The sequence below is a fragment of the Aethalodelphis obliquidens genome, unplaced genomic scaffold, assembly GCF_003676395.1.
Source record: "Aethalodelphis obliquidens isolate GAN/ISIS:26980383/991018 unplaced genomic scaffold, ASM367639v1 scaffold31, whole genome shotgun sequence".
NCBI lineage: Eukaryota > Metazoa > Chordata > Mammalia > Artiodactyla > Delphinidae > Aethalodelphis > Aethalodelphis obliquidens.
This window is the reverse complement of record NW_020837975.1, coordinates 3,072,182-3,078,486: the sequence shown is the minus strand read 5'-3', so window position 1 is coordinate 3,078,486 and position 6,305 is coordinate 3,072,182. Positions and strand designations below refer to the sequence as shown.

The 6,305-nt window shown below is 36.0% G+C and overlaps 1 pseudogene; it reads left to right on the top strand.

Moving 5' to 3' along the window:
- Window positions 1–4,282: 4,282 nt before the first annotated feature.
- On the top strand, window positions 4,283–5,130 carry LOC113630911 (septin-2 pseudogene; annotated as a pseudogene).
- The last annotated feature ends 1,175 nt before the right edge of the window (window positions 5,131–6,305 follow it).

The following is a 6,305-nucleotide window of genomic DNA, read 5'->3' as shown; positions in this document are numbered from 1 at the left end:
TATAAATCAATGATACTCCAATAAATAAATAAATAAAAATTTCACACATTTTCCTTTCTCCTCAAACCTTCAACATCTCCATCCCCATCCTTATCCTCAATTGATGTCCTTGCTTCTTATTTCATCAAATAAAGAGATATAGTCAGAAGAAGGTGTCTACAAGCTACTACCACCAAATCTCCTGGCCTCCTGCATCTGTGCCCATCCACTCTGCCTTTACTCTCATGAAAAATGGATGAGTGGTCCTAGCTCCACTCCAAGGCCAATTCCTTCCGTATTTATGAATTCCACACCCCCACCTACTCAAGAACAGATGTGCTGCAACTGCCCTCTCTCTATTCTGCATCATCAATTTTCCCTCAAATTAAAAATGAGGGTGGGTCAGGGGGAGAGGGAGAGGAGGTACAAACACGCTTGAACTCCTATCTGTCCCTAGCGGTCACTGCATCGTTCTGCCACCCTTTCAGCAAACTCACAAAACAGCATCTATACTAGTTGTGTCCAATTCTTTTCCTTCATCCTCCCTTGAATCCACTACAGTTAGACTTTGGCCCTTGTTACTCAATCAGAACAGCTTTTTCTGTTGTCAGTGAAATAGTACTCAGTCCTCATTTTACTCCCTCTAATTGCAGCATTGACACAGTTAATCCCTCCCTCTCCCCAGGAGCATTCTTCTCTTGGTTTCTAGGACTCTCTCTTAGTTTTCCTCCTAACCTTGCCAACCACTCCTCATCAGTCTCCTTTACTGGTTCCTCCTCACCTTCCCAATCTCTGAATGTTGGAATGTCCAGGATGCAGTCCTTGGAGCTCTTTTCTTTCCTTCTCGCTAAATGGCATGGGCTATTGATCACTCCTAATTTATATCTCTAGTCCAGACCTTTCCTTTGAAATCCAGACTCATCTATCCAACTGCCTTATTGATAAATGAACTTGGATCTCTAATATGTATTTCAAACTTAACATGATTGAAACCGAGTTTTTTATCTCCCTCTCAACCTGGCTCTTCCTATATTGTCCTCGTCACAGTAAATGGCAACAATTCCCTTCCTATGCTTGGTCCTAAAACCTTGGATCCATTCTTGAGCCCTCAATTTCCTCAGCAACTATTGTCAGCTCTTCCTCTGAAGTATATTCAGAATCTGGCCACTTCTTGCTTTATTAGTTGGGTCCAATTTACCATCAACTCTTACCTGCACTATTGCAACAGCCTCCCAAGCATTCCTTCTATTTCACCATTGCTCTCCTATTGTCCCTTCTCCACCAGGCAGTCAGAGCCATAGTTTTTTGTTTTTTTAGGTTTTTTTTTAAAAATTGAAGTATAGTTGATTTCCAATGTTGTGTTAGTTTCAGGTGTACAGCACAGTGATTCAGTTACACATATATATATACATTCTTTTTCATATTCTTTTCCATTATGGTTTATCACAGGATATTGAATATAGTTCCCTGTGCTATACAATAAAACCTTGTTGTTTATCCATCCTTATATAATATGTTGAACAGCTAATTGCAAACTCCCAGTCCTTCCCTCCCCTACCTCTCCTCCCCCTTGGCAACCACAAGTCTGTTCAGAGCAATAATTTCCAAGTGTAAAAGTCAGACCATGCCTTCCCTGTACTCAAAATCCTCTATGATTTCACACCCCTGATTCCTCTCTGACTTCACCTCTGATCACTCACCCCCTTACTCATCCCGATCCAGCCACACTGGTCTCCTTGACTTTCCTTAAATTTCCCATATCCCCACCTCAAGACATTTGTACTTTCAGTTTCCTCTGCCTGAAAAACTCTTCCCCAATATCACATCTTACTTCCTCACTTCTTTCTAGTCTGTTCACAAATCTCACCTTGCCTTTGAAACCTGTTTTGACTTCCCCTCTTGCCAGACACTCTCAGCCTTCCTTGACTCTGCATTTTTCTTCAGAGACTTATCACTACCTGATTGACACATTGAATGTTTTTGATTGTGAGCTCCTTTTCGATTGTGAGCTCCTTAAGACAGAGATTTTGTTTGTTTATTCATTGCCAATTCTGTAGTGCCGAGAATAATACCTAGGACATAATAACTGATGCTCAATTAATATTTGTTGAATGAAAATGGTTGATTGAAATTAAGTGGAATCACCAAAATGAGAACAAAAGAAAACATCTAGAAAATGGAACCAAAATGCTGTTGAAAGTTAAAATATGACTGATGGAATTAAAATCTAGTAGACAAATTTGAAGATCGAGTGGAGAAAATTTTCCCAGGAAAAAAAAGAGACAGGAAATAGGAGAGAAAAGATGACAAAATAAAATGAGCTGGATAGAAAGGAAAATACCCAATACTGGGAATTCCAGAAAATGAGATAAGAGAAGAGAAGGAGATGATCAAAGAAAGAATTCAATAAATTTCCCAGAATTGAAGGACATGTGTTTCCAGAATAATTTTTGCATCAAGGGAATACAAAATTACACAACACTCATGTAAAGATATTGGTCTATATCCAACAAAATATATATACATTTACCATTAGACCAAGCAATCCCACTCCAGGGCTGTATCCAAAAGAGATACTTGCAAATATGCCAAATGACATACGCACAAGGATAATTATTATAGAGTTATTTGTAGTAATAAAAGACTGATGACAATCCAGATGTTTATCAATAGGAGAATGATTGAATAAGCTATGTTATCCAGTTGTAAGTAAAAATTTTGATCATTAGAAGAAATGCAAATATGAATGGAAAATTGGATAATATTAAGGCAGTATTATTTAGTTTTATACAGGTAATAATGAAATCATAAATATGTTAAAAGAAAACTCATCTCTTAGAGAGGCATATTAAAGAATTTATGGGTGAAATAATGGATATCTTGCATTACCCTTAAAATATTCCACAAAAAAATTTAAAAGAAGGGGATGGATAAAACATGACAGGCAAAATGTTGTACTTGTTTAATCTATATGATTAAACATGATTGTATGTAGACATTCATTATACTATTATCTTTACTTTTGCATATATTTGGAAATTACTGTAATAAAAATATTTATCTCCAAACGCAATGGATTTTTTATTACCACCATTAATGTACATTATCCAAAAATTAGTATATACTAGAGACAAAATGAAAGTCCTAAAAGCTGAGAGGAAGAGAGAGAGAGAGAGAAGGTGGGGGAGGAGAGAGAAAGAGAGAACATATCACATAAAAAGCATCAAGAATTTAAAAAAAAATTCAATCCATTAAAAAAAAAGAATTACAATGGCACTGGGCTCCTCAATAGCAAACTTGACCCCAGAAGACAATGAAGAAGTGCCTTCAAAATTCTGAGGAAACAACTCGCAGAATGGAGAAAATATTTGCAAATCATATAACTGATAAGAGACGTGCTCAAAATATAAAAAGAATTTCTACAATTCAACAATATAAAGACATATAACCCAATTAAAATACCAGCAAAGAATTTAAATAGGCATTTCTCCAAAGAAGATGTACAAATTTGAAAATAAGTACATGAAAAGATGCCCAACATCATTAGTCATTAGGGGATGCAAATCAAAACCACTTGAGATACCACTTCACATCCACTAGGTTAGCTATAATGAAAAAGACCATAACAAGTGTTAGCAAGGCTGTGGAGAAAATGGAACCCACATACATTATTGGCAGGACTGTAAAATGGTACAACCCCTTTGGAAAACAGTTTGGTGGGTCCTCAAACTGCTAAACATGGAGTTTCCATATGACCTGCAATTTCACTCCTAGGCATAGACCCAAAAGAACTGAAAACATACATCCACATAAAAACGTGTACTTGAATGTTCATAGAAGCACTATCTGTAATAGCCCCAAAGTGGAAACAATTCAAATGTTTATTAAATGATAAATGAGTAAACAAAATTGCAATATCCTCACAATGGAATATTATTTAGCCATAAAAAGGAAAGAATTATTGATACTACAACATGAATGAACCTTTGCTAACATATGCTAAGTGAAAGAAGCCAGTCAGAAAAGAAGCACATATTTTATGATTCCATTTACATGAAATGTCCAGAATAGGCAAATTCATACAAACGTAAGGATGATTAGTGTTTGCTAGGGGCTGGGGGAAGTGGCAAATGACTGTGAATGATTCAAGATTTCTTTTGAGGGTAATGGAAATATTCAGGAATTAGATAGTGGTCATGACCACACAACCCTATGAATATACTAAAAACCACTTGATTGTGTACTTTAAATGGATGTGTGAGTTATATCTCAATAAATCTGTTATTTTAATATTTTTGAAAGCATGACCACAGATGCCAGTGGGGTCTGTGGCTCAGTCAGTTGGCATCCACTCTTTGACTTCTCTGCTGACCCACCAAACTTTTTAAAAGATGTTCAAGCAGGCTGCTCAGTTTACTTACTAATCCAGAATTTTTTGACTATTTTGCATTTGTAAATCTTCCCAATCAAGTCCAGTGAAAGTGCTTTTTTAGTTCATACTGATGATTAAAAATCCATGCTCATAGACTACCCTTGACTGATCTCCAACACAAAATAATTTTACATGGAACAGAGACAATTGAAAAAACTTTCCAAATCGAGGCTTAAAGAGTTAAGATCAAAGAGAGAGAAGGGGTCAAACTGTGACTTACAGCAGTGGTTACACCAAGATATGGTGATATAGCCAACTGCAGGGTTGAATATTATCTCTTACATTGATGAGCAGTTCAAATGTTATCTGTGTGATGAACATGTATTGAACAGACGGTCATATCACAGAGAACACGATGCATTGTTGTTTTTATACTTTCATCTTCTGATCATGAACTTAAATTACTTGAAGCTAAATTTATGAAGATAATACACATGAACTATTGTATCTGTAATTGCAAAAGTTGACAACCTTAGTGATAAAATGACCGCCATTGAAGAAATAGATTCTTGATAAAATTGAAAAACATAACATCAAAGTTTACCACTTCCTAGGAGAAGAATCAGATGAAGATGAAGAGTTTAAAGATCAGACTAGGCTCCCTTGAGTCTCGGATTCCAATTTGTGCAGATAGACATGTATGGCGAGGGGTTAGAAGTCATTGCTCTCCGTGGGGCTTTGTGGGCATGAAGACCCCAGGACAACATGACAGTAGCTGAGCACAGAACTCATCGCCCACCCGCAGACCTCAAGGGGCTAACCCAGGACTTTCACTATGAAAGCCTTAAGAGAAACAACAAAAAAGCAAGGATCTGAATAAAGACCACACCTTGCTGGAAATGCTAGTTGCATGCAAGAGATGAATGCAAGTGAATTTCGTGAATGCAGACACAGATGCAAAAGCAAATGCAGGGTGGAAACGGAGATGGCTGTGCTCCTGAGCATCTGTGTAAGGGAACCGCCAGAGCAGGAATGTTGTTATTCATGCAGTTGTTGGAAGAATGTTCATCCTTTTAACAGTTCCTGTGGAATTTAATTTTGCTTTCATTTTTAGATGAAAGATAAAAGCATCTTTTTTTTCTAAAAAAGTACTTTAACATTATTCATCATTGTTATGTTTTTTAATTGTGCTGTAAATTTCTTTTCATTTTTCTTCCTATTTAACCATGAATGCTGGAATTGGTTTTCAATAACTGCTCAGACAGTATCATTAATAATTAACTTCTTTGAGGTCAATAGACCTAACTAGCTAATTGTTGATTAGAACTATTGATTTATATCAAGAAAAGAAATTCATTAAGTCAGACAGAGAAAGACAGATACCATATATGACATTGTTTATATGTGGAATCTAAAAAAATGATACAAATGAACTTATTTACAAAACAGGTATAGATTCACAGACATAGAAGACAAACTTATGGTTACCAAGGGGGAAACAGGGTGGAGGAGGGATAAATTAGGAGTTTGGGATTAACATATAAACACTACTGTATATAAAATAGATAAACAACAAGACTTGTACAGGCTTGTACAGGCTTACTAAATACAATTAAGAGTTATACTGTCTATACCCTAATAAAGATTGAAAATTTACATTCCAGTTTACTATTTAGCTTAAAGAGTTTAAGTCCACTTCCATATCTATAGAGCCTATTAAAGCTAGATGGGCACACCCCCATCTTTCAGGTCATCCTTAACCCCTTTGACCTGAGAGAGGAGACTTGGCTGCTTCTTTAGTTCTTCAATGTCTTTTTCTTGCTCTGTATTCATTATTTTGTAATATAATGGAAAAAAATCCAAAAAAGGATATATATAGATATCTATATCTATATCTATATCTATATATATAACTGAATCACTTTGCTGTACACCTGAAACTAATACATTATAA